The following is a 27,874-nucleotide window of genomic DNA, read 5'->3' on the forward strand; positions in this document are numbered from 1 at the left end:
CTGACTGTCTCTCCTGCCGATGGGAAGTTCTGCGCCTTCTGGAGCATCCGCCGACTACGCCAAATTTGTTGTAACAGAAGAAATAAGGTTCTTGATCCCGAGATGAAGTAAAACAGATGAGTTTATTGCATGCAAGGAACAATAAAGCCGAAGTCTTGTTTCCCGCAAGAAACAACAAAACCGAAGTATTGTTCCACGTACTGTTACAAACTTTTGGGTTATATAGTGTTTTCTTCTCCGTTTCTGACGTCACTCGGTCTGATGGTAAAGAGGGGGGTTCATGGTATTTGGCCAGTTTACGATGTTCTGGGCAAATGGTCAGTTTAACATTACACCCAGGGGGGTTCCTAGCTTGCATCTGCAATCCTTATCAGTTAACCCCCTTTCCTGCCATAAACCCCAGCTTGTGACTTAGAAGTCTAAACCCCCTACAGAAAGGATTAAATTCAAACCCCCGTCTTCACATCTTTCTTCATGGTTCTTTGAAAAACTCAATAGTTTAGACAGTCTTAGAGTTAGTTATTTGCTTTTGTGTATGTCTTTTTCATGAATGCCAGAGGTACTCGAAATGTTGTTAAAAGAAAAACTGTGTGCTGAGTTTTATTTTTTACAGGAAACGCATGCATGTTGAAACTAAAGTTTATAAATAATTGAGAAATATTAAAGCAAGGAAAATATGATACGTGTAAAATATACAATTTGATCACATAATTACTTAATTACCTCTGGTAGTTAAATGCTTTTTTCTGCTGCGTTTTTTTTCTCTTGTACATGACTCTGATCCTCTTGTTGTATTTGTATTTGTAAATTCTATGTTTAATAAAAAAAAATTAAAAAAAGCATTCTCTGGTGGTGTCCTGCAGGCTTCCTGTGGGTGTGCGTTGGTGGTATAGTGGTGAGCATAGCTGCCTTCCAAGCAGTTGACCCGGGTTCGATTCCCGGCCAATGCAGTGGCGAATGTTTTCAAATGCTGTCATGAGCCTTGGATTGTGACTAGCAAAGCAAAGCCTTTTGAAAGAGCTAAAGCACTGAAAAACGGAATTGAGGGAGAATCTTACAGGGGATTCTGAGCGGTGTCTGCATACACGCAGTCCGATACGGGTGCTGAAAGCTTGAGCTACTCTCAATGTCGTGCTGGCTTTCCCCGGAGTAAATCTGTTACATTGAAAGAATGCTTCTCGCAGGTTCAAAAAGGGACCCTTGTTAATTGGAGAAATCAATGATTTCGAATGAATTCTGTATGCGTTAAAAGACAGCTATACACAGAAAACATGCAGGACACTGCTCATGATGTTTCCCGAGCCGAAACACAGTGCGTTTTTTCAAGCCATCTGACAAAGCCCGCCCACTGAAAACTGCAGCAGATCGTGTAAAGACGTTCAACTTTGTAACTACTGCACGCACAGGAAGCAGAATAAATTCCTCTTTTCAAACTGTCAAAGGTTTGCTTTACGAACGCCGCAGGACATCGCACAATCTCTTTTGAACAGGGACAAACGATTTCTTATGGGGCGCAGTAAGTACTGTTACTGTCACTGCTCGATACCGACGTTGGCCTACTATACCATGTTCAGCCACTGCTAGAAAATGTACGGCTCTAGCACCGGAGCAAACAACAGGAGGGCCGATGTCGAACAGGCACACGTGTCAGACATGGAGAGCGATGAGAATGGGATTCGAACCCATGCCTGCAGAGCACAATGGATTAGCAGTCCATCACCTTAACCACTCAGCCACCTTGTCGACGAAACTGGGCTGTCCGGACATGGGTTGGCGCGCTCCAGATGATCTTTTTCTTTTTTTCCCCACATACTCGAGGGTCATTTTCCTGTTCCACATGTGATTTCAACATTTTCCTTGGGAGATGTCAAGCCAGCAAGCCACTGCTGTGGTTCAGTGGCCAGTGTGGAGTTCAGTGGCCCTGTTTACACAGAAAGCACATTGAGCTCCTTGGACATGAAAAGTTCCAGATAAAAGCCATTTGTCATCCTTTCTCTTGGTGTCGATGTTGCTATTGTATGTAAAGGTGGCAACTTGCTCAGCGAGCAGGCGGAGCACACACCGAATGCAGATGTGTCTGAGTGGTGTGTCCAAGTGGCTGCAAAAGGACAACACTCCTGGGGCCCCGTGGCTTAGTTGGTTAAAGCGCCTGTCTAGTAAACAGGAGATCCCCGCCTACGGCTAGACTTAATTAAATGCAAGTATTCATTTCCTGTCTTTAACGCGACTTGTTTTTCTTAAAATGGATGCAACTTGCAAAACATGAAATACAAGCCTTGCTAATCAGCGCTAGCAGCTGGCAAAAAAAAGGAGTCAGCTATTTTTTTTTCTTTAACCTTAACCCTGCTAACGGAGAAGAGTTAAACGACCGAGTCTATGCAGCTTAAACGGTGCGCAAGTCGGGTTCTTAGCTGAAAGGGTGGTAAATCACGCTCACCCCAGTCCTTAATCTTTTAAAGAGGATACAAAATTGAACCTAGTCGCCACATCACATACATCCTGTTAAATGATAAAAAGGTAACATCTATCCTCGCTCCAGAGTAAATCTCACGTTGAGGGCATCTTTTTTTTCACTTTACCGTGAGTCGGGCTCGGCTGCACAGAGGAGAGAGCAGAGCAATGAGGTCACAGGGACAGGGGAGTCACACGCTGGCGGTTTGAATACGCGGAAGATCACTGAGGGATCCACAGTATGTGGACCCTCCGTTCGCCATCAGTCCACACTCCGGACTCTGAATCCTGCCATCCGATTTAAGATCTCGGCGGAACCTGTGGCGCAGTTCCTTCTTAAAACGTAATCTGGTGAGCATTTCTAGAATCGCACTTGTATAGATGCAGCCTTTAATGTGTTGCTAGGTTAAAATTGATGACTTCTTGTATTTCAGTAAGCAACTGCCCTCTTGATTTTGGATTTAATTTCTTTATTACAGGGGCGCTTTTATGAAGACAGAGTCATGTTCAGGTACTTTGCTTGATGGAGGAAGCTCATTTCGGACTCTGTGATCTGCTCACCTGGAAAGGTCTGCTGTACTACTACAAGAGAGAAGTAGGGTCTGGAAGAAGGGACAATTTTATGATGCTTTGGAAGATAGTTTTTTTTTTCTTATACTGAAAATGAAAAGTAGTTGTTTCTATATGGACTCAGTCTTTGGAATTTGTATATTTATACATTTCAGTGAACCCTCAGCCATTCCTTCTGTATTGTAATTCAATTTCTCTTTTAAAATTCCTTCCCCACTTCTTGGACCTGCAGTTGCTGAACTCCACAATGGCTTCTATTGGAAAGTCTGTGACTGAGACCATTATTTATTTAGGAGCAATGAGCAATTCTTATATAAATGCAATAAAATCATTATGCTCAAACTATGAGAGAGAATTTTAAGGATAATTTAAGAAATCAGTCTTAGCTTGTTTCTATACACAGATGGTATTATTTATTTTCAAAGGAAACCCGCGAGGATTCCCCTGGTGTGCAAGATGTGCCTGAATACTTTTGATCAGCTTCCTGCTCACTTCAAGAGGGCGTGTATGAAGCACGCCACGGCAGAAGAGATCAGGTGGCCTCTCAACAGGCGAGGGAGGACATGATGAATCACCTGAAGAACGGGGTCATCATGGATTACCACAGAATAGAGATCAAAGGACACTTTGTGGGCTTGAAATACAAAGAAAATCATGTTCTATGGGACAAGATAAATACAAAACTTAAGCTTTTATTTTAATTAGATTTATTTATAAAGCATAAGCAATCATTTATTACATTAATATATGTGAAAATAACATTTTAGCATCATACGTTTAGTATATTTAGTCCCTAATGCTGAAAGAAATGATCATAGAACATGACATCTAACCTTACCTGCTGTGTTTTTAATCCCTATTGCTCAATGCACGGTGAAAGCATTGCATACATATGTCTGACAATGAGGAATGGGCCCCTGAGACAGTCATTTGCCTGTTTCACAAATGATCGTATTTTACTAGAGATTCTGTTTGGGATTCAGATGTGCATTCGGACAGCAATCCCTTTCAAGAAATGATACGTTCTGGATGAGGTCAAAGGTGCTGGAACACTGTATCTAGGATGTGTTTGCAGAGACTGTGTGTCTCCTGCTTCAACGCAGTGAGAAATAGATGTGCTCCTGTAATTCATTGGTACATGCCCAGGGCAGTAAGCAGTCTGAGGATTTATTTCCAGACGGCATAGAGCAGTGAAGCAGTGAAGTAGTGCAACACACTGGATCATTATATTATTAGAATCTATTCTACTTAAATTATTACATTATACACAATTTGAGTTCATTTTAAAAAGTAAAAGGTAATGAAAGGAATGCATTTTCGTAAGAAAGATAATACCGATATGCATGTGATAATCTTCCTTATATCATGTAGTGCGTCATTTGGACACTTTGTGGGATTGAAATACAAAGAAAATCATGTTCTATGGTACAAGATAAATACAAAACTTAAGCTTTTATTTTAATTAGATTTGTTTATAAAGCATAAGCAATCATTTATTATATTAATATATGTGTGTAGCGGCGAGGCTTATTAATAAGGCAGAATTAAGTGTTCTGAGCCTTCCCAAATGAGGCCCCATTTCTCTGTTCATCTCTGTGGTGCAGCCACAGAGAGACTATTCATGCAGGGTGATTTAAGGTCCTAGGACAGCTCCCAAAGGGGGATGCACTTAGCTAAGCCTGGCTATCATGATCAATGGTCATCCATTGGCGCCTATCTGTCTAGGGAGTGCCAGTTGGACATCTGGACTGCATTACTAAGTGTCAGGACTAAGTGACTCATATCTCACCTTGATCAATCAATCAGGGACTGGTAGGGCCGAGTAACCCACGTGGGACTCTGATGCCCATGGAACTTTCAGCCAATCAATGAGCTGAAGTTCCTCCAGGTAAAAACAGGCAACACAGAGAGCCTGTGAGATTCAGTAAGATTCAGAAGGGAGGATTCAGAGGATTCTGTGGACAATTCTAAAGGGAATTCAAAGGAGAATTCCAGGGCAGGGCGGCCCAGGAGCAGAAGGCTCCCAAGGGCAGGACATTCTCGCAGCGCGCCTCCTGACCATCCTGAGATTCAGCCCGGACAACCACGGAACGGCCAGTGTGTCCGAGTGCCAGAACTTTCCTTTGTTCTAAGAGTCTAGAGCGGAGGTTGCCAGAGAATAACCAGAGGATCCACCCGAGGTTAGCACCAGCAGCAGGCCTCGTGAACAGGTCGGAACTGTGGACAGCTGAATCACTATTCAGAACTAGCTCTTCATCAGAAACGAACCGGTCCTCTTCCTGACTTGCTGGGACCCACAGTCATCTTTTCTCCTGTGCACAAACTTTGCTAGTTAAAGCCCACAGTGAGCATCAGCAGCGCAGCGTCGCAAGCCGCACAGCACAGCCTGGCACGGAGCCAGAGAGCGCGGATTGGACAGCAACAGCCTGCAACTGTTTCTTTGTGCCCGCAGGAAGATCTGAATCCCCAAAGATTGGATGAGTATTCAACTTCAATGCATTACAGCTCGAGAATTCAATTGTTATCCCAACCAGTTGATATCAATTTAATTCCTAAGAGTTATGTACTTGTTTGAGTATCTAATGTAGAAGTTATAACCAAGTTCATTAACGAAACGGTCTTAATGAATGATATACTGAACGTATGTCCTCTTGATATGTGTAACACTTCGTAACTGACTGAATATATATCTTTTGTATTCTGATAACCCTCTCGATAAGATCTGTTAGGTTTACATGCATATTTTATGTATTAATAAATGTATCCTCGTGTATTAGTACCTGTGTGTGCGCGTTGTTTGAGTTATGTCACATGGTTGGATTCTAAAGCCATCAAAAGAATCAACTTTGTGATTTACTGCTACAATTAATAATTGTCTCAGTAAATGCCCAAACCCTACAGAACTGGTGCCTTCAGAGAGCCACTACATTTAATTTTGCTATGGCAACATTACATATTTGGCGTCCCTGAGCCGGTTTTCTTACATGTGAAAATAACATTTTAGCATCATATTATTACATACAGGTCTCTAGCTTCAACACAGTGATATATATATACTCAGTGATTTATTGGTACATGCCCAGGTCAATAATCAGAATGAGGATTTATTTCCAGACGGGCTACAGGTAGTGTTGTGAAATACTTCAACACACTGGATCGCAGATTTAGACCCCCTGCACTCTTACTCCTTAAAAACCAAAGAAATGAAGATATGTAGCAATCACATTGCAACAGGGCTGACAGTGACTTAATGCTTATACTAGTGGACTTCTGGTACCTTTAGGGTACGGTGTTCCCTGAAGGGCTCTCAAACCCCGCATTTCAGATGCCTAGCTGTTTCGCTGATGTGTTGCACCTCAGAATCACTTTTAAACCTTACCTCTGGTATCTTTAATCCCTATTGCTCAACGCATGGTGAAAGTATTGCATAAATGTGTCTGAAAATGAGCAATGGGCACCTGAGAGACTCATTTGCCTGTTTCACAAATGATCATATTTGACTAGAGATTCTGTTTGGGATTCAGTTGTGCATTCTGACAGCAATCGCTTTCAAAAAACGATACATTCTGGATGAGGTCAAGGTGCAGGAACACTGTATTTAGGATGTGTTTGCACTTATTCTGTCTCTAGCTTCAACACAGCGATATATGTATATGCTCACTGATTTTTCGGTACATGCCCAGGGCAATAATCATTATGAGGATTTATTTCCTGATGTGCTAGGGGTAGTGTTGTGAAATACTTCAACACACTGGATCGCAGGTTTAAACCGCCTGCACTCTTACTCCTTAAAAACCAACAAATGCAGATATGTAGCAATCATATTGTAGCTGACACTCATTTGCCTGTTTCACAAATGATCATATTTTACTAGAGATTCTGTTTGGGATCCGGATGTGCATTCTGACAGCATCTCCTTATCGCGGCTTTGCCCTTCTCTTTGGACAATATCTCCATCTTGTGGTCGTTATTGGTAATGTCTAGACAACATCTCCATCTTGTGGTCGTTGTTGGTAATGTCTTCTTATGCCCTTATTTATTTTAATTCTCTATTAGTTGATTCTAGAATCTCTACAATGGAGATGAAAACATCAGTTTTATAGCAGACAATATGACATTATTTATAGTCCAATTAGAAACTTATTACCCTGTTTTTAACATAATAACAAATTAAAATTGATTAAAACTAAGTTTGGAACACCAGGGAACATAACAAATGATTTTTAGGAAAACCATGAGGTTCTCTGTGTCCAATGCCTGCAAGGGGAGAAAGCTAGAATCCTTTGATTTTTTCAAAATTTGAAAATAAACATCATATAACAACAGCTTTCATTCCTAGGAGTGAAAAATAACCATTTTTGAAGACATAGTAGTTTCTAAAACACTACAATAAAGTTAAAAACATCAGTTTTATATTACATTATTTTTAGTGAAATTAGTCATTTATTGCACTATTTTTAATAAAATCTCTAATTAAAAGTGATTAAAATTAAGTTTGGAACAACAAGGAACACACAAAAAAAAGATTTTTAGGAAAACCACGAGGTCCTCTGTGCCCGATGCCTGCAAGGGGAGAAAGCTAGAATCCTAAAAAAAGGTAATCAATTCGGATTAGTTTCCTTAGAGCTGGTTCAGAGTTTGCTCAAGAGTTTACCTTTCACAGATGCGCAAAGAAGAATGTTGGGGGTGCACGCTTCAAGGCGCCTTACAGCTGTAGGGAGTGATTTGAGACGATTCGTGGCGTGTGCTCATTCCCATATACCGTACGCCCCGGGGTGCAGTGCTAGGATGACGTACAATACCGCTTGGGCACGTAACGGCGTTATATGCAAGTGCGGGACGTGAGGGTTTTGCGTTTGTTCGTTTTGTTTTGCTCTGCTTTGCTTTGTTTTGCTTTCCATCGCGTTGGTAAGAGCATAAATAAAAAGGCGATTCCTGTGTCGACCACTAATGTAAGAGCTATTTCAAGTGCGCCGTGGTGCGGCTTTTCAAATGCTTAACAGGATGATTTTGCATGCACGCGTGCTTTCATGCAGTCGTGTGTGCAACCATGTCTGCTTACGTGCAAACGGGCGTGGTTTCATGTATGCAAAAAACTTTCCTGGGCTCTTCTGAAGCACATAAAATTATTTGGAGATATACATTTGTCTTATTTTCCTCTTAGGCTCTAGAATTGATAACTTTTTTTTCATTTTTGGCATTTTTCATCATTTTCCAGAAAGTGGTTGCAAGCCCGATATCATGCGAAGAAACTTCAGGATTCCGGGATCAGTCAATGGATTTTCTTCAAAGTTGGATTTTTGCACTCTGTGGACCAAGAGATGTTGTTCTATAATGTTTTTTTTTTTTCAAATTTAAAAATATCATTTTTTCATGGAGATTTGAATGGGATGGATTCACCCTCCTTTAGCCAGGACAGAGCTCCAGGAGCCTGGGTAGGATTCTAGCTTTCTCCCCTTGCAGGCACCTGGCACAGAAGACATCATTTTTTTCCTTAAAATCTTTTTTTTTTTGTGTTCCTTGTTGCTCCAAACTTAATTCTATTCACTTTTAATTAGAGATTATATTAAAAATAGTGCAATAAATGACTAATTTCACTAAAAATACTAAAAGTAATATAAAACGGATGTTTTTAACTTTATTGTAGTGTTTTAGAAACTAATGTCTTCAAAAATGGTTATTTTTCACTCCTAGGAATGAAAGCTGTTGTTATATGATGTTTATTTTCAAATTTTGAAAAAGCAAAGGATTCTAGCTTTCTCCCCTTGCAGGCATCGGACACAGAGAACCTCATGGTTTTCCTAAAAATCATTTTTTATGTTCCCTGGTGTTCCAAACTTAGTTTTAATCAATTTTAATTTGTTATGTTACAAACAGGGTAATAAAGTCTTAATTGGACTATAACTAATGTCATATTGTCTGCTACAAAACTGATATTTTCAGCTCTATTGTAGAGATTCTAGAATCAACTAATAAAGAATTGAAATAAAAAAAGGGCATAAGAAGACATTACCAACAACGACCACAAGATGGAGATATTGTCTAGACATTACCAACAACGACCACAAGATGGAGATATTTTCCAAAGAGGCAAGAGGGGCAAAGCTGCGATAAGGTAAAATCATTTTTTGAAAGAGATTGTTGTCAGAATGCACATCCGTATCCCAAACAGAATCTCTAGTAAAATATGATCATTTGTGAAACAGGCAAATGAGTGTCAGCTACAATATGATTGCTACATATCTGCATTTGTTGGTATTTGAGGAGTAAGAGTGCAGGTTTAAACCTGCGATCCAGTGTGTTGAAGAATTTCACAACACTACCTCTAGCACATATGGAAATAAATCCTCATAATGATTATTGCCCTGGGCATGTACCAAAAAATCAGTGAGCATATATATATATATCACTGGGTTGAAGCTAGAAACACAGAATAACTGCAAACACATCCTAAATACAGTGTTCCAGCACCTTTGACCTCATCCAGAACGTATCATTTCTTGAAAGGGATTGCTGTCCGAATGCACATCTGAATCCCAAACAGAATCTCTAGTAAAATACGATCATTTGTGAAACAGGCAAATTACTGTCTCAGGGGCCCATTTCTCATTGTCAGACACATGTATGCAATGCTTTCACTGTGCATTGAGCAATAGGGATCAAAAACACCGCAGATAAGGTTAGAAGTCATGTTCTATGATCATTTCTTTCAGCATTAGGGACTAAATATACTAAACGTATGATGCTAAAATGTTATTTTTACACATATTAATGTAATAAATGATTGCTTATGCTTTATAAACAAATCTAATTATAATAAAAGCTTAAGTTTTGTATTTATCTTGTACCATAGAACATGATTTTCTTTGTATTTCAAGCCCACAAAGTGTCCAAATGATGCACCTTTGACCTCATCCAGAACGTATCATTTCTTGAAAGGGATTGCTGTCCGAATGCACATCTGAATCCCAAACAGAATCTCTAGTAAAATACGATCATTTGTGAAACAGGCAAATGACTGTCTCAGGGGCCCATTTCTCATTGTCAGACACATGTATGCAATGCTTTCACTGTGCATTGAGCAATAGGGATCAAAAACAGAATGGAAACCAACGAGGATGGGATTTGAACCCATGCGTGCAAAGCACAATGGATTAGCAATCCATCGCCTTAACCACTCGGCCACCTCGTTAACAAAACTGGGCTGTCCCAACTGGGTTGGTGCGCTCCAGATGATCTTTTTCTTTTTTTTCCCTCGTACTCGAGGGTCATTTTCCTGTTCCACATGCGATTTCAACATTTTCCTTGGGAGATGTCAAGCCAGCAAGCCACTGCTGTGGTTCAGTGGCCAGCGTGGAGTTCAGTGGCCCTGTTGTACACAGAAAGCACATTGAGCTCCTTGGACATGAAAAGTTCCAGATAAAAGCCATTTGTCATCCTTTCTCTTGGTGTCGATGTTGCTATTGTATGTAAAGGTGGCAACTTGCTCAGCGAGCAGGCGGAGCACACACCGAATGCAGATGTGTCTGAGTGGTGTGTCCAAGTGGCTGCAAAAGGACAGCACTCCCGGGGCGCTGTGGCTTAGTTGGTTAAAGCGCCTGCCTAGTAAACAGGAGGCCCTGGGTCTGAATCCCAGTGGATAAACGCCTACGGCTAGACTTAATTAAATGCAAGTATTCATTTCCTGTCTTTAACACGACTTGTTTTTCTTAAAATGGATGCAACTTGCAAAACATGAAATACAAACCTTGCTAATCAGCGCTAGCAGCTGGCAAAAAAAAAAGAAGTCAGCAATGTTTTTTTTCTTTAACCTTAACCCTGCTAATGGAGAAGAGTTAAACGACCGAGTCTATGCAGCTTAAACGGTGTGCACGTCGGGTTCTTAGCTGAAAGGGTGGTAAATCACGCTCACCCCAGTCCTTAATCTTTTAAAGAGGATACAAAATTGAACCTAGTCGCCACATCACATACATCCTGTTCAATGATAAAAAGGTAACATCTATCCTCGCTCCAGAGTAAATCTCACGTTGAGGGCATATTTTTTTTCACTTTACCGTGAATCGGGCTCGGCTGCACAGAGGAGAGAGCAGAGCAATGAGGTCACGGGGACAGGGGAGTCACACGCTGGCTGTTTGAACACGCGGAAGATCACTGAGGGATCCACAGTATATGGACCCTCCGTGCGCAATCAGTCCGCACTCCGGACTCTGAATCCTGCCATCCGAGTTAAGATCTCGGCAGAACCTGAAGCGCAGTTCCTTCTTAAAACGTAATCTGGTGAGCATTTCTAGAATCGTACTTGTATAGATGCAGCCTTTAATGTGTTGCTAGGTTAAAATTGATGACTTCTTGTATTTCAGTAGGCAACTGCCCTCTTGATTTTGGATTTAATTTCTTTATTACAGGGGCGCTTTTATGAAGCCAAGGGACCAGGGAGCTGCCCCAGTACTGGGATGGCCAGTTCGAAATCATAGAAACTATTGTCAATTCCAGTCCCATGTCAGTGCGAGCAGGGATTTTGACATCTTGTTTTGCTATGTTCTGCACCAACAGGCAGGTGGCTCAGCCATTCCGTTCCAGTCTGGGGGTACAACAGACTGCTAGGTTCAGTCTGATAAACTGAGCTGATGGTTGGAAGAAAACCATCTCAGCGTCCATTCTCTGTCCCTTCTTTAGGACAAGGCGTACCGGAAACCCTGCTGTTGACGCAGGAACGATCAGGTCCGATTCGTTTACTACCTGGCAGGCCTGAGGAATCGTCTGACCTGACCGAATGTTCTCGGGGTCACCGCTTAGAGAGTGGGCATCTGGGTCCACCCGTTTCCACAGCACACTGTTTACTGTGTCCAGCTGGGCGCCCAGTCGAACCAATAGGTCTGCACCAATGCAGACCGAATGGGTCAGCTGAGGTGCTACCTGGAAGTAGTGAGCAAACTTCCTTTTTCCGATGGAGATGGAAGCTACACAGCTTCCTTTGCTCCAAATGGACCTATGAGGTGGGGGTGCCCACCACAGAACCTGTGACTGCGTCACCAGGGTCACCTGACAGCTTCGCGACAGGTCCTCGAACAGACCTTCACTGATTATGGACTTCTCAGAGCTGAGGCTAAGAATTACATCATCAACCTGCACTTCTGCCACCTGGACCCCCTCCCACCACCATGGGGTGGTAGTCCTGGACCCCCTGAGGTACCAGGGTGCACAGAAAGGACTCCCATTCATTACCGGACAGGGAGATCCACTCTTCTTCAGGGATGAAAAGGGGGTGTGCTTTACCTGGCGGGTCAAGCAGCTGCTCGGAGCACTGCTCCTGTAGTTGGGAGACCGTGGGAGTGCTGGCCTGGGCAGGACTTCCCTGTAGTTTTGGAAAGCAAGAAGAGACATTTATTCTCGTCCAGAGGAACCAGGAGGAACCTCCAACTCAGCTATAGTGTTCAGTGGGCACTGTGTGATCACAGCATAACCACTGAATCCCCCTTTTTGCTGTGCAACAGGCTTAGGGTTTTTGACCTGAGCCCACAATTTTCCACGCTGGCAGTCCACCAGAGGCTCCAGCCTGTCAAGCAGGTCTTGGCCAATGAGTAGTGGCTCTGTTTTTAACCTAGAGATGTAAACAGGATGCACCACGTTCATTGGCCCGAACCTAAGTGCCACCCACACTCGGTGTGTGATCCTGGCATGATCCTGGGTATAGCTGGAAATATCTATCTTACACGGTTCTACCTTAAGTCTGATGCCTTTTCCTTTCGCTACTCGTTTGAGCTCGCTGAGTAGATCGGCTGACATCAAACTAATTTCAGCCCCAGTGTCAATCAGTGCTTCTCTATCTAAGACGTTTTCAAGAGAAACCTTGATATAAATACGCCTTGCTTTGCCTTTCTGGCTGAGATTCCCTAAGAATTGTAGGAAGCCTGCCTTTTCTTTGACTTCAGTGGCGGGGTCAGCGCCCAACTCAGAGTCAAAGCCTTCTTCCAGGCAGGAACCCTCCCACCCAATCAGATAGACTGAGGGAGGGGCTTGGGACGGATCCCCGCCTCCTCCAGTGAGAAGGGGCGTGGTCCCCCTAAGCTCATTCACACTTCTGGCATTCGCTGCGGAAGGTTTACCCTGTCCTGATCTCTCAGGCAGGGCTTGTTCAAGCCTGGCCAGGCGGGCTGCAGTCGACTCCCTTCGTCCAGTCTTATGATAGACTCTGCCTGAGCCCTTGCCTTCCCCGTAGCGCTCACGGCGGCTCTGACGCTTAGTGCGGTCCTGCCTGCCTATTTTGCGCCGGGGCTTAGCGGGGCTTACCTTCGGCAATAGGATTTATACTCTCCAAGATGATATTTGCACTTTCTGGAGAGGCGATTTTCTCCACTTCAGTAGCCCGATTTCGTCGATTGCGTGGAGAGGGCTGTAGAATGTGGCGCCGTCTTTCCTGCTCCGTCCATGACAGGCGTGCTGGTCTCTGGAGAGAGAGCACGGTCCATCAGCGCACCCCAATAAAGGCACTGGAAGCAGCTGAATCGCATTGGTGAAGCTCAGCGCTGGGCCGCTGGGCACATCTGACCACAGTTTCCGTAGTGTAGTGGTTATCACGTTTGCCTCACACGCAAAAGATCCCCGGATCGAAACCGGGAGGAAACAGACCAGACTTCTTCTGTCGCCACGCACAAAAGGGGATTGGGGATTCGCCTAGTGCTGTGATCGAACAGACCCACTCACCTCTTAGTGTGGCGGGATCTGCACAGTGCATGTCGCAGCGCATCCTGCTTTCACTTCAATGCGCGTCCTGATGTACCCCGGTCTCCCGCGTGACAGGTGGGGACAGGTGACAGGTCCACGTGACAGGTCCTATACTAACGAGGAAGACATCGCTCTCTCCGACCCCCGGCATCGTGTCCCGACCCACCGTGCTGGAAGCCGACTCGTGCTGTGATTCCTTTACGGAGCAGAAATGACAACCGAGGAGCCGAGAGATCATTTCAGCATTTCGCGTCTGAACGGAAAACACAAACGACCAACTCGGAATGATTTGCCTTTGACGCTTATCAAAGCGTTCTTTGTGCATCGAACAGACCCACTCACCTCTTAGTGTGGCGGGATCTGCACAGTGCATGTCGCAGCGCTCCCTGCTTTCACTTCAATGTGCTTCCTGATGTCGAGTCGTGTGCCGTGCGGAGGCTCTGAAAGCGAGAGCAATGAAAAGGTGCACGACGCTATGTTAGAAAACAGAGAAGTGAAAGGCAGTCCTTTCTCTAAGGAGGTAAAAGAAAAGCTACTCCCCGTCGGGGAATCGAACCCCGGTCTCCCGCGTGACAGGCGGGGATACTTGCCACTATACTAACGAGGAAGACATCACACGCTCCGACCCCCGGCATCGTGTCCCGACCCAGCGTGCTGGAAGGCGACGCGTGCTGTGATTCCTTTACGGAGCAGAAATGACAACCGAGGAGCCGAGAGATCATTTCAGCATTTCGCGTCTGAACGGAAAACACAAACGACCAACTCGGAATGACTTGCTTTGGACGCTTTTCAAAGCGTTCTTTGTGCACGACAACTGCGCCGCCTAGCAGATACAAATGGGTTGTACAACTTTGAAGTAGCAAATGGAAGAGGGCTAAGCCTCCTCTCTTTTAGCCCAGGTTCGATCTGTCTCCCAGAATCACCAGGGCGCACGCACACACACACACCCGTGCCGTTGAAGTACTCTGCTTCATTTCTAAGGGCAACTCAACATTCACTCCTACCCCGAGTGCAGAAAAGACAGCGTCTGCAGCAACAGCAGCTCAGGTCTCTGCACAGGAGCTAAGCTGCCCCCATCTCCTCTGCTCTGCGGCTCCTACGGAGTGGAGTCCTGCCTGGAGCCGTGTTTGCAGGCGGCGGCTCCCCGCACCCTGTCTGTGCGTCGTGTCCAAGAGCTCCTGGGAGGAAGAGAGAGCCCTCCGACTCGGGGGCTTTTCCACGGTCTGTGTGAGGAGGGGCGGGTGTGTCCAGCAGCTTATCAAGCGGAAGCCTGGGGCGGCGGAGAGCTGTGATCGTGCAGACCTTGAGGTGTCACCTCTTTGTCTGCTTTCCCGCCCTCCCTCCGCCCAAGCTCTGCTCCAAAGTAGCCCGGCAACCCCTCACACCTGCACGTGTCACAACCTAAGGTGTGGTCATGAGACACCCATGGGGTGTTGTTCTGTTCTTGCTAATTGTTTCCTGCCCGTCGCAGGCAGGAGTCCATGCGAGGAAGATGCGCTGGACAGAGCTCAGAGGGCGCACCTGGGTGGCTTTCCTTCTGAGTGACGTTCCTGCAACACTCTCCCGCTACTCTTGGTGCGCTCATGCCGCAACACAGGAAGGCTGGAGCAGGTGGCTGTGGGCTCTGTGCACCGCCGAAATAGCTCAGCTGGGAGAGCGTTAGACTGAAGATCTAAAGATCCCGGGTTTCGGTGTTTTGTTTCATCGCGCCCTTTGTTCCTCTCTCCAGCGCCCCCTGCCTAAACGCGTCCCTTTCTCAGCCCGAAACGCAAGCGAGACACCAGCAGCAGTCCCCGCAGGTTTCCGTGGTGTAGCGGCTATCACGTTCGCCTAACACGCGAAAGGTCCCCGGTTCGAGACCGGGCGGAAACAGCCTCGTTTTGCACGCTCCTGTACTTCACAGAGGTATTGAGCGACCGGTCATTTGTTCCCAATGTATTTCCGGTGCCTTCATGCACTCTTGTACCAAACGCACGTTCCTTCTGTATGCGGAGCCGATCATTTGCAATTGGGCTGTGCCGACAGATCAGGACGAGCTCTGTCGGCTCAATAGCAGCGCAGGACCTGCAAGAACAACAGAAAGATTAGCATCCAGCGGGGGCTTCTTAGTGAGCCCAAGATCTCATCAAGAATCGGCTCCAGCAACAGGGCTGGGCGCATTGTTCCATTCTCCGACCACTCTCGGTGTAAACAAGTCCCTCCTGGTCTCTGCTTGAATTGCACTTTCCTGCGTTTGCTTTGGTGTAACTGGCTTCCCCTGCATGGGCGAATGTGAAGAAGATCCTTAGTAAGTCATTGAAGAAACCCGAGAAGAGGTCGGAGTGGTCTCTGTCGTTCATCAACGATCCAGTCAGGCAGTACTCCTCTGTAAAGCGCCGTTCGTTCACATCAATTGGCTTTTTTTTGCCTTCATTCGTGCAAGTAGTAAAAGCAGACGCCCCTGTTCTGCCGTGACCCGGATTCGAACCGGGGTTGTTGCGGCCACAACACAAAGTACTGACCACTATACGATCACGGCGAGTTACCGATACACACGTGGCAGGGCGGAAAAGGCTGTGCTCTCTTCGTGTGACATAATTCGGGAAAGTCCTGACGTTGCATTTCAACTGAGCCCCAGTATACATCGACCCTTCGACACTCTGAGTGACAGCTCTCTTGCGTGTTTTCTCATATTTATGTAGTTTGCTTGCATGATGCCCGGAACAGCAGGGTTGTGCACTCCCATATGGTCTAGCGGTTAGGATTCCTGGTTTTCACCCAGGCGGCCCGGGTTCGACTCCCGGTATGGGAACGTGTCAATCTTGCCTCCTGCTTTCCAAAAGATCAGCACTGTGTACGAAGGAGCCGCATTAAAACTACTCAACGTGCGAGAAGAGGGGGCGCTTGTTTCCAGCCGAAACTTCTCGCGTGTGAGACGAGCTGACCATCGCTGCAGTAGGTGGGAGGGTCACTCTGGTAGACAGGGCTGACCTTCGGCAATAGGATTTATACTCTCCAAGATGATATTTGCACTTTCTGGAGAGGCGATTTTCTCCACTTCAGTAGCCCGATTTCGTCGATTGCGTGGAGAGGGCTGTAGAATGTGGCGCCGTCTTTCCTGCTCCGTCCATGACAGGCGTGCTGGTCTCTGGAGAGAGAGCATGGTCCATCAGCGCATCCCAATAAAGGCACTGGAAGCAGCTGAATCGCATTGGTGAAGCTCAGCGCTGGGCCGCTGGGCACATCTGACCACAGTTTCCGTAGTGTAGTGGTTATCACGTTTGCCTCACACGCGAAAGATCCCCGGATCGAAACCGGGAGGAAACAGACCAGACTTCTTCTGTCGCCACGCACAAAAGGGGATTGGGGATTCGCCTAGTGCTGTGATCGAACAGACCCACTCACCTCTTAGTGTGGCGGGATCTGCACAGTGCATGTCGCAGCGCATCCTGCTTTCACTTCAATGCGCGTCCTGATGTACCCCGGTCTCCCGCGTGACAGGTGGGGACAGGTGACAGGTCCACGTGACAGGTCCTATACTAACGAGGAAGACATCGCTCTCTCCGACCCCCGGCATCGTGTCCCGACCCACCGTGCTGGAAGCCGACTCGTGCTGTGATTCCTTTACGGAGCAGAAATGACAACCGAGGAGCCGAGAGATCATTTCAGCATTTCGCGTCTGAACGGAAAACACAAACGACCAACTCGGAATGATTTGCCTTTGACGCTTATCAAAGCGTTCTTTGTGCATCGAACAGACCCACTCACCTCTTAGTGTGGCGGGATCTGCACAGTGCATGTCGCAGCGCTCCCTGCTTTCACTTCAATGTGCTTCCTGATGTTGAGTCGTGTGCCGTGCGGAGGCTCTGAAAGCGAGAGCAATGAAAAGGTGCACGACACTGTGAAATAAACATTAATAAACGCATATATAACGTCGAAAACACATCTAACACTAGGAGTATACAGCACTCTGCACAGTGTACGAAGTAAATTATTTTCGCAGTAATTAATTATATTTACTATATTTATTATACACGTGTAAATTAATTACTGCGAAAATAATTTACTTCGTACACTGTGCAGAGTGCCGTATACTCCTAGTGTTAGATGTGTTTTCGACGTTATATATGCATTTATTAATGTCGTCGATTTTACGGTTGCAATTCGACGTTGATTATACGTCGAGGCGACGTATATATACGTATAACCTTATTTTCGCCGTGAATATACGTATATTCGACGAATCAATGCCCACAGCTTGGCATACAAGGGTTTTGCGGAGGGGTCTTGCCACCTGCCTGAAAAAAAAACAGTAAAATGTTTGAGTGCCTATAGAGTTTCTATTTTTATTTTCTTGAGAAAAGTTGATACCATTTCCTGGAAACCCCGTCTCCCATCAGTGCGCGGTGCCCGGGGAAAAATCTGTAGGGGGGCGTCTGAAATTCTGAGCGGGGGTGATATTTCGGTTGAAACGGAGCTGTACGGTGCAGCTACCCAAATGAAATCTCGCAGCTATGCCATTGATTAGTGCTTCATGATAGAAGATATCGACTAGCAATCTGGTATTTGCGATGAAGTTCAGTTTCACATTTTTCGTCACTCTCACTGGAGAGTATTGCCTGGAGCGAAAAGTACCATAAGCGTTCATTTTTGCAGCTACATGGACGTTCTGAATCGTTAAGAAAAAATGTTGTAAAACCAACAGAAAGCACAGACTGCTATAACTAGTCCTAGTTATATAACGATTTTAAGTATAATGATAAACTACTGCAAGGAATCGGTCCACCTGAGCAAACAGGATCGTAATGTTGACACTCAATAACGACACTGATATGTGCAGTTCCTGGACGGATAGCCCTCCTGCCCATCAAACAGACTTAGTGACTGTTCGTGTCATTTAGTGTTGTCTGACCATTGACAAAGTACAACTATTTTTTTAGGGCGCAAATTAAGTTAGGTAAATCTTTTTGCCCAAAACTGAAGGGGCGACATTCCCCCCTCCCCCCGTGATGCCAGGCCTGTCCCCATCCTATTCCATAATGTCATTATATATAATACCATACAACAGTGACCGATCCTTACTAACTACATGCGTTAAAATTGCACATCAGCTCATAGCAGGGGGCACATAGCCGCGATGTATTTTCAATGTTATATTTCAACCATAATATCGACAACATTAATAAACGCATACGTTGAGAAAATATCGAACCCAGCATATTTTCCGCTTATATACCACAATGCATTGCTAGTATTCGTTGGTCACCATTTTGGACACGTTTTTCAAATGTAGAAGTATATCCGCAAATATCTCAGCAATCCTCTTTTGACGAGTAAGTATGAACAATAATAATACTATCTGAATACATACAGATCTTTCTTAATATTATTTTGATTAAAATAGTACGTGAATAAGCAAAAAATGGCACATAAAATAGTGTGAATGGGGAAGATGACACAAAATCGTTTTGCCGTTTCTCTATTCTTATTCTATGTTGTACTTTCAAACTTTGGGTACTCTTTAATTAGGACAGACTTTATTGCTCAACTGCTATGATGCAAGCTAAATTTTATACATTTATTTCAGTTTTGAGCTTAGTAAACCGTTCATTTTTTAGATTATACTAAAGAAGATATTAATCATCATTTATTTGGGAAGTAATATTATATAATTTTCTCCTAGCTGCGGTGCTGAAGTCCCACCCTACATCAACAGAAAAAGAAATAAAGGACCATGCAATGTGTTACTTGAAGAATGCATATGCAAGGCAGGGGGCCAGGAGATCTGGACACTGAAAATAATAGGTTTTTGGTTCTAACTGTTAGGACAATTAGACAGGGTTTGCAAATAGTGGACAAAAATCGTCTTAACTTCCATTGCAATATTTTATATTTTATGTAATATTTTTTTCTTGGAAATATAGAAGTTGTACATTTTAAAATGTATATTTGAATCAAAATGTGGTTTTGAGTTAGTGTGTTAATGTAATTAGTTTTGTGTTTGTCATTACTATACTGTATATTGGAACAAGTAATAGGTTTATTCCATGCTGAAAAAAAGAAGAAAGAGAACACAACGTTTCGGCCGTGGAGCCTTCTTCAGGTGCTACTCACCTATACTGTATATTGCCATGTTACCAGAATTTGTAGCTGAAGTTCAAGACTAGTTGTGTTTTTTATGATTATTGCCCATATGTTGATTGTTGATTGATTGTATACAATGTATAATTTGAAATACATGTTTCAGGTGTGAATGTGTATTTTCAGAATACATTTCTAAATCTAATCATTGGCTTGGTTTACTTGTTTCTACACCTATAAAACCTATCTTTGATGTATAATAGACCTCTACCCATATACGTATAATAGACCTCTAATGTTATCCGTATAATAGACCTCTAACCATATACGTATAACAGACCTCTAACCATATACGTATAATAGACCTCTAAAGTTATGCGTATAATAGACCTCTAACCATATACGTATAATAGACCTCTAAAGTTATCCGGAACTCCAACCATATATGTATAATAGTCCTCTAAATTTATCCGTATAATAGAACTCCAACCATTTATGTATAATGAACGTCTAAACATAGACGTATAATTGACGTATAACTTTAGACGTATATTAGAATTTCATTCTAGACGAATTGTAGACCACATTTAGACGTCTAAGGTATGCGTTTAATAGACGTATATTATACGTCTTTTGCCCACTGGGTGGGCTCCAGATGCACATGGAAGAAATCAAGTGTTTCATCCGAGCTGTTTCAAAGACTGCCCAAGAGCTTTCCTTTCACAGAGGCGCAACGATTAATAATGGGGGTGCACCCTTCAATGCGCCTTACGACTCTAGGGAGTGATTGAGACGATTCGTAGCGTGTGCTCATTTCTCTCTATTCCCCGTGTTGCAGTGGTAGGATGACGTAAATTACTGCTTCGACACGTAACGGCATTATAATCAAGTGCAGGAGCTGAGGGCTTTAGTTTAGTTTCGTTTTCCATGGCGTTCGTAAGCGCGCAAATCAAAGGCAAGTCCTGCGTCTAACACGAACGTAAATGCTTTTGAAAGTGCAGTGTGGTGCAGCTTGTAAAATCCTTGTCCACATTTGTGGTTTGTTGATGTTTGTTCTGTCTGACAACGTTGCATTTTGACATCCGGACGGGGGGACTTTATCATTTGAACGTGAAGCCAGCCTTAAACCCTCTGAGGCGTGTCTGTCTGCCGGCACGTATCTTGTGAAAGGTATTTTTTTTTTAACGGAGAGCAACTTTAAAAAGGTTTCCGCAGCCACCTCGCAGTCCGTGTTTGATTATAGGAGGAATGCGGCGGCGGCGGCGGGCTCGCTTTTGTCGTGCTCGAGTGGTTAAGGCGATGGGCTCGAAATGCGTTGGGGCTTCCCCGCGCAGGTTCGAAACCTGCCGACTCCGGCGTCTGCCGCACGTCACCTTGTGCCTGCGAGGCAGAGGCTAAGTGCCGCTTCTCCTTTCCTGGTACTATAAGAACGCTAAATCGCTTGGCCCTGCTGCCATGGAAATACATTCTTCAGATAACCACACATTTTGCGTTCGCACCTCTGGTGCTCTACTTATGCCTTTGAAAACCTAATGAATACAGCTGAAAGAACCGACACAATATGTAGGTGCTCGTAAAGCACCTGTTAACAGCAAGGGTTTCAGTGGGTTAACTGAGGAGAAGGCGTGATCGCTAATTGTTGACTTTTTATTTGGTGTTAGAAACACTCTTACTGTGCATGACGTGCAACAAATGTAGCCACAGAAATTGCATCACGCTTTCATGTATGCTATTGCAGACACCAACGTTGCCTAGATAGAAAACCGAAATAGCCGTGGGTTTGCTTGCTGGTCTGAAGGATCTCTCTTCGAATCTCTGTCATTTGTCAATGGAAGTAAAAGGCGCTGAAATCTCATACGTTCAGAATCAAACCCGCAGCTGTTGTTCGACTTTATTTCTTGACTAATTACAACTCAGTGTCGCATGAGCAGTTACGTAAACTTGTCTGGTATATTTGAACACAAATGCCGTTCTTCAATTAAAACTAACAGTACATTGTCAGGGACATTCAGTTCTATACAAACAAGAGACAGACAAGAGAATATTTCTACCGTTCATGTGGACTACGTGTTGACTTACTGATCGGAATAATTGAAAAGTTCGGGTTCATAGCCGATGCAGTGCGTGCTAATTAGAATAGCAAAGCTGAGCTCTCAGCACCGTACTGAGCCCAGGTGTTTTTCTAAAGCTTTCAGGTGCAGTTCCTTTACATGAAGGGAATCTCTTACTGGGTACTCTTACAATGCAGTAAGTAGCACAGACTACTTAGGGAGTAGCCCGATGCGTTTAAAAACAACCCGAGCCAGGCAGGAGTCGAACTTACAATCTCCTGATCCGTAGTCAGACACGTTATCCAGTGTGATACTGCAGGACTGTAACCCAGTAAGATCAGCACTGCAACTAGTAAAATATTACCCCCGGTCCATTCTTTTCCAAAAGTGAGAAACACCTGTTTTCTACATTTTGTCTGTTTTAAAACCATATCTCTTTAAACCAAACCAAGAGTCTGTCTTTTGCACTGATATTCTGATTCATTTCGATTTCAAAGAAAAAAAAAACTATCTTCCAAAGCATCATAAAATTGTCCCTTCCTCCAGACTCTACTTCTCTCTTGTAGTAGTACAGCAGACCTTTCCAGGTGAGCAGATCACAGAGTCCGAAATGAGCTTCCTCCATCAAGCAAAGTACCTGAACATGACTCTGTCATCATAAAAGCGCCCCTGTAATAAAGAAATTAAATCCGAAATCAAGAGGGCAGCACAGTGGGCAAAAGACGTATAATATTCGTCTATTAAACGCATACCTTAGACGTCTAAATGTTGTCTGCAATTTGTCTAGAATCTCTGCACAGTGTTCGAAGTAAATTATTTTCGCAGTAATAAATTTACACGTGTATAATAAATATAGTAAATATAATAAATTTATTACTGCGAAAATAATTTACTTCGAACACTGTGCAGAGTGCCGTATACTCCTAGTTGCGGCACACACGATACATACAGTAAAAAGCCTCAGGCACTGTGTTAGATGTGTTTTCGATGTTATATATGCGTTTATTCATGTCGTCGATTTTATGGTTGCAATTCGACGTTGATTATACGTCGAGGCGACGTATATATACGTATAGCCGTATTTTCGCTGTAAATATACGTATATTCGACGAATCAATGCCCACTGGGAAGGCGCATTGAAGGGTGCACCCCCATCATTAATCGTTGCGCCTCTGTGAAAGGAAAGCTCTTGAGCAGTCTTTGAAACAGCTCGGATGAAACACTTGATTGCTTCCATGTGCATCTGGAGCCCATTTCTTATTTTCACTTCACGCCGCCCAAAGCATTTCTAAAACAGGAGATTCGCATTTGGGAATGCGCCCTGCCCTACAAATAAAACAGGTCTGCGGGTCTGAAAGCTGCTCCACGGAAAACAGTTCTGTTGCGCTTTTGATCAAAGGGAGATTCGCTGTTCTTACTTTTTGATGACATAACACCCAAAGGGGCTTCTTTGGAGCTGGATTCCAACCAGCATCCTAAAGTTTCTTGGCGGTATCCTTTACAGTACTCTGTTCGGTCGACAAGGGACAGAAGGGGGCAGCTTTCCTCACACATACAGTGCAATGTACTGTAGTGTTCCCCTTCATTGAATTCGCAGTTCTGCATCAGACATCTAACTCGTTTCCTTAGCTTGGATTTAAGCCACGAAGCAGGCTTCTACTGTATAAACGTCTAGAGGAATCACAAACTATTTGAGAGGCCACCATCCCAGGGGGAACTTACAAAGTCTATCCCTAAGCACCTAGCGCAGTCTCTCAAGAGACTGTCAAAAATCGCTTTCTCCGTTTGCGTTGCAAGTAAGTGGAAACGCGGTCTCAACCCAGAGCCACTTGGCAGCAGCGGCACGTAAATACTGTTACTGTCACTGCTCGATACCGACGTTAGCCTACTATACCATGTTCAGCCACCGCTAGAAAATGTACAGCTCTAGATCTGGAGCAAACAACAGGAGGGCCAACGTCACACATGTCAGACATGGAAACCGACGAGGATGGGATTCAAACCCATGCGTGCAGAGCACAATGGATTAGCAGTCCATCGCCTTGACCACTCGGCCACTTCGTCAACAAAACTGGGTTGTCCCAACTGGGTTGGCACACTCCAGATGATCTTTTTCTTTTTTTTCCCTTGTACTCGAGGGTCATTTTCCTGTTCCACATGCGATTTCAACATTTTCCTTGGGAGATGTCAAGCCAGCAAGCCACTGCTGTAGTTCAGTGGCCAGTGTGGAGTTCAGTGGCCCTGTTGTACACAGAAAGCACATTGAGCTCCTTGCACATGAAAAGTTCCAGATAAAAGCCATTTGTCATCCTTTCTCTTGGTGTCGATGTTGCTATTGTATGTAAAGGTGGCAACTTGCTCAGCGAGCAGGCGGAGCACACACCGAATGCAGATGTGTCTGAGTGGTGTGTCCAAGTGGCTGCAAAAGGACAGCACTCCCGGGGCTGTTTCAATGTAACAGATTTACTCCAGGGAAAGGCAGCATTGAGAGTAGCTCAAGCTTTCAGCACCCGTATCGGACTGCGTGTATGCAGACACCGCTCAGAATCCCCTGTAAGATTCTCCCTCAATTCCGTTTTGCAGTGCTTTAGCTCTTTCAGAAGGCTTCGCTTTGCTAGTCACAATCCAAGGCTTGTGACAGCATTTGAAAATATTCACCACTGCGTTGGCTGGGAATCAAACCTGGGTCAACTGCATGGAAGGCAGCTATGCTCACCACTATACCACCAACGCTCAAATGAGTTGCATGGCCAGATGGACTGTTTCCTCCAGCGGTATAGTATTGCAGTGAGACAGCAAGATGCCTGCAAGACTATGTCACGCTAAACGCCACAGATTGTGTTTGTCCGTTCGTGTCAGTCGTCCTGCAGTCACGGGAAGTGGGACACAAACATGCTGCAATGCTTTCAAGACGTTAGGATTTGTTTGTGCAAAACCGAGAAGAGTACTTGTGGCTTGAATGTGAACTGTACGTGCCCGCCCCCTTTCCACTGTAGTGCATGAGTTCCTCCCGGCATGCCCTTCGTCATTGTTCTGTCATCTTGTATTTAAAGGGTTGTATTTCTGGTGCTGAAAATAAGCAACTGTTTTCTCACAACGGCCTTTGTTCCCGACGGAGCCCTTGTCTGTCATGAAATTCTTCAAAACCTCAAGCTAGAAGAAGAAGACGACAAATATGAAGCGTTACAGCAACGACATGCCATGAGACGATCGATAACAATTTCCATAGGATCCCTGCGGTTGCCTGGCAACCGTCAGCTTTGCGCAGTGGCAGTATCGTAGCCTGTGAGGTTTAGCCGAGGCGCGATTATTGCTAGTTGAAAACTTTTCCCAATACCCTGCTTCCGCCGGTTTGCAATACAATCGGCGAAAGCAATTTTTGACAGTCTCGTCAGAGACTGAGCAAGGTGTTTAAAGACAGATTTGGTCATGGTGACATCATGGTAGAAAGAAACGAGCTTGTTACGTCTCAACAGAAACGCTCTTTAGCTCTTTCAGCGTTATGCAGAGAACAGCGTCTGTCGAGATCACTTTTGAGTCAGCGCGAACCGCCGTGTGCTGTCAGTTTGATTTCATATTGCTCGTAGCGGCGCCCGGCTTTTGTCTGTCAAACGTTAGGTTGCGCTTCTTCATGCTGCATCGTCGGCATGAGTGGAGCTTTTTAAACGTCTGTACTTACTGCGCCCCATAAGAAATCGTTTGTCCCCGTTCAAAAGAGATTGTGCGATGTCCTGCAGCGTTCGCAAAGCAAACCTTTGACAGTTTGAAAAGAGGAATTTATTCTGCTTCCTGTGCGTGCAGTAGTTACAAAGTTGAACGCCTTTACACGATCTGCTGCAGTTTTCAGTGGGCGGGCGTTGTCAAATGGCTTGGAAAAACGCACTGTGTTTCGGCTCGGGAAACATCGTGAGCAGTGTCCTGCATGTTTTCTGTGTATAGCTGTCTTTTAACGCATACAGAATTCATTCGAAATCATTGATTTCTCCAATTAACAAGGGTCCCTTTTTGAACCTGCGAGAAGCATTCTTTCAATGTAACAGATTTACTCCGGGGAAAGGCAGCATGACATTGAGAGTAGCTCAAGCTTTCAGCACCCGTATCAGACTGCGTGTATGCAGACACCGCTCAGAATCCCCTGTAAGAGTTTGAGCAATCCAGCACTGAGCGTAAAAAGATGAGTCAAAGTAACGTCTAATCGGATTAGTTTCCTTAGAGCTGGTTCAGGGTTTGCTCAAGAGTTTACCTTTCACAGATGCACAAAGAAGAATGTTGGGGGTGCACGCTTCAAGGCGCCTTACAGCTGTAGGGAGTGTTTCGAGATGATTCGCGGCGTGTGCTCGTTCCCTTATACCGTACGCCCCGGGGTGCAGTGCTAGGATGATGTACAATACCGCTTGGGCACGTAACGGCGTTATATGCAAGTGCGGGACGTGAGGGTTTTCGTTTGTTCGTTTTGTTTTGCTCTGCTTTGCTTTGTTTTGCTTTCCATCGCGTTGGTAAGAGCGTAAATAAAAAGGCGATTCCTGCGTCTACCTCTAATGTAAGAGCTATTTCAAGTGCGGCGTGGTGCGGCTTTTGAAATGCTTGTGGGCATTTCTCTGTTGTTGATTCTTTTTGTGTGTGTAACAAAGTGGCATTTTCATGTCCGGACGGGGAGACTTTATCATTCCGACATGAAGCCACCCTTAAGTCCTCTGAGGCGTGTCTGTCTGCAAGGCTTGTATTTTGGAAATGTTTTTTTGAAACGGAGAACGACTTTGAAATAGGCTTCCGCCGGCGCCTCGCGATCCAGGTAAGAATGTAGCAAGAACGCAACGGCGGTGGGGCTTGCTGTAGTCGTGGCCGAGTGGTTAAAGCGATGGACTAGAAATCCATCCGCGAAATACCTCACCCATTTTGAATGGCTGCATCTGTACGTTCAGAATCAAACCCGCAGCTGTTGTTCGACTTTATTTCTTGACTAATTACAACTGAGTGTCGCACGAGCAGTTACGTAAACTTGTCTGGTATATTTGAACACAAATGCCGTTCTTCAATTAAAACTAACAGTACATTGTCAGGGACATTCAGTTCTATAAAAGCAAGAGACAGACAAGAGATTATTCTTCCTTTCATGTGGACTACGTGTTGACTTACTGATCGGAATAATTGAAAAGTTCGGGTTCATAGCCGATGCAGTGCGTGCTAATTAGAACAGCAACGCTGAGTTCTCAGCACCGTACTGAGCCCAGGTGTTTTTCTAAAGCTGTCAGGTGCAGTTCATTTACATGAAGGAAATCTCTTACTGGGTGCAATTACAATGCAGTAAGTAGCACAGACTACTTAGGGAGCAGCCCGATGCGTTTAAAAATGACCTGAGCCAGGTAGGAGTCGAACCTACAATCTCCTGATTCGTAATCAGACGCGTTATCCATTGCGCCACTGGACGTGGTGTGACACTGCAGGACTGTAACCCAGTGAGCTCAGCCCTGCAACTAGTAAAATATTACCCCCGGTCCATTCTTTTCCAAAAGTGAGAAACACCTGTTTTCTCCATGTTGTCTGTTTTAAAACCATATCTCTTTAAACCAAACCAAGAGTTTGTCTTTTGCACTGCTATTCTGATTCATTTCGATTTCAAAGAAAAAAAAAACATTACCTTCCAAAGCATCATAAAATTGTCCCTTCTTCCAGACTACTTCTCTCTTGTAGTAGTACAGCAGACCTTTCCAGGTGAGCAGATCACAGAGTCCGAAATGAGCTTCCTCCATCAAGCAAAGTACCTGAACATGACTCTGTCATCATAAAAGCGCCCCTGTAATATAGAAATTAAATCCGAAATCAAGAGGGCAGTTGCCTACTGAAATACAAGAAGTCATCAATTTTAACCTAGCAACACATTAAAGGCTGCATCTATACAAGTACGATTCTAGAAATGCTCACCAGATTACGTTTTAAGAAGGAACTGTGCCTCAGGTTCCGCCGAGATCTTAACTCGGATGGCAGGATTCAGAGTCCGGAGTGCGGACTGATGGCGC

General features: G+C 44.6%; 7 non-coding genes across 7 annotated transcripts; 4 read left to right on the top strand and 3 right to left on the bottom strand.

The window, feature by feature from the left end:
- Positions 1-878: 878 nt before the first annotated feature.
- Positions 879-950, top strand: trnag-ucc (transfer RNA glycine (anticodon UCC)). Its single transcript has one exon. It is a non-coding gene; the product is annotated as a tRNA-Gly (tRNA).
- A 9,181-nt stretch (positions 951-10,131) lies between these two features.
- trnas-gcu (transfer RNA serine (anticodon GCU)) lies at positions 10,132-10,213 on the bottom strand. The gene has a single exon. It is a non-coding gene; the product is annotated as a tRNA-Ser (tRNA).
- A 4,068-nt stretch (positions 10,214-14,281) lies between these two features.
- Positions 14,282-14,353, bottom strand: trnad-guc (transfer RNA aspartic acid (anticodon GUC)). The gene has a single exon. It is a non-coding gene; the product is annotated as a tRNA-Asp (tRNA).
- Positions 14,354-15,545: 1,192 nt separating this feature from the next.
- Positions 15,546-15,618, top strand: trnav-aac (transfer RNA valine (anticodon AAC)). The gene has a single exon. It is a non-coding gene; the product is annotated as a tRNA-Val (tRNA).
- A 574-nt stretch (positions 15,619-16,192) lies between these two features.
- Positions 16,193-16,264, bottom strand: trnah-gug (transfer RNA histidin (anticodon GUG)). Its single transcript has one exon. It is a non-coding gene; the product is annotated as a tRNA-His (tRNA).
- Positions 16,265-16,465: 201 nt separating this feature from the next.
- trnae-uuc (transfer RNA glutamic acid (anticodon UUC)) lies at positions 16,466-16,537 on the top strand. The gene has a single exon. It is a non-coding gene; the product is annotated as a tRNA-Glu (tRNA).
- An 8,576-nt stretch (positions 16,538-25,113) lies between these two features.
- LOC138230842 (U4 spliceosomal RNA) lies at positions 25,114-25,255 on the top strand. Its single transcript, XR_011186436.1, has one exon. It is a non-coding gene; the product is annotated as a U4 spliceosomal RNA (small nuclear RNA).
- Positions 25,256-27,874: the final 2,619 nt, after the last annotated feature.

Source organism: Lepisosteus oculatus, unplaced genomic scaffold (genome assembly GCF_040954835.1).
Source record: "Lepisosteus oculatus isolate fLepOcu1 unplaced genomic scaffold, fLepOcu1.hap2 HAP2_SCAFFOLD_52, whole genome shotgun sequence".
Lineage (NCBI taxonomy): Eukaryota > Metazoa > Chordata > Actinopteri > Semionotiformes > Lepisosteidae > Lepisosteus > Lepisosteus oculatus.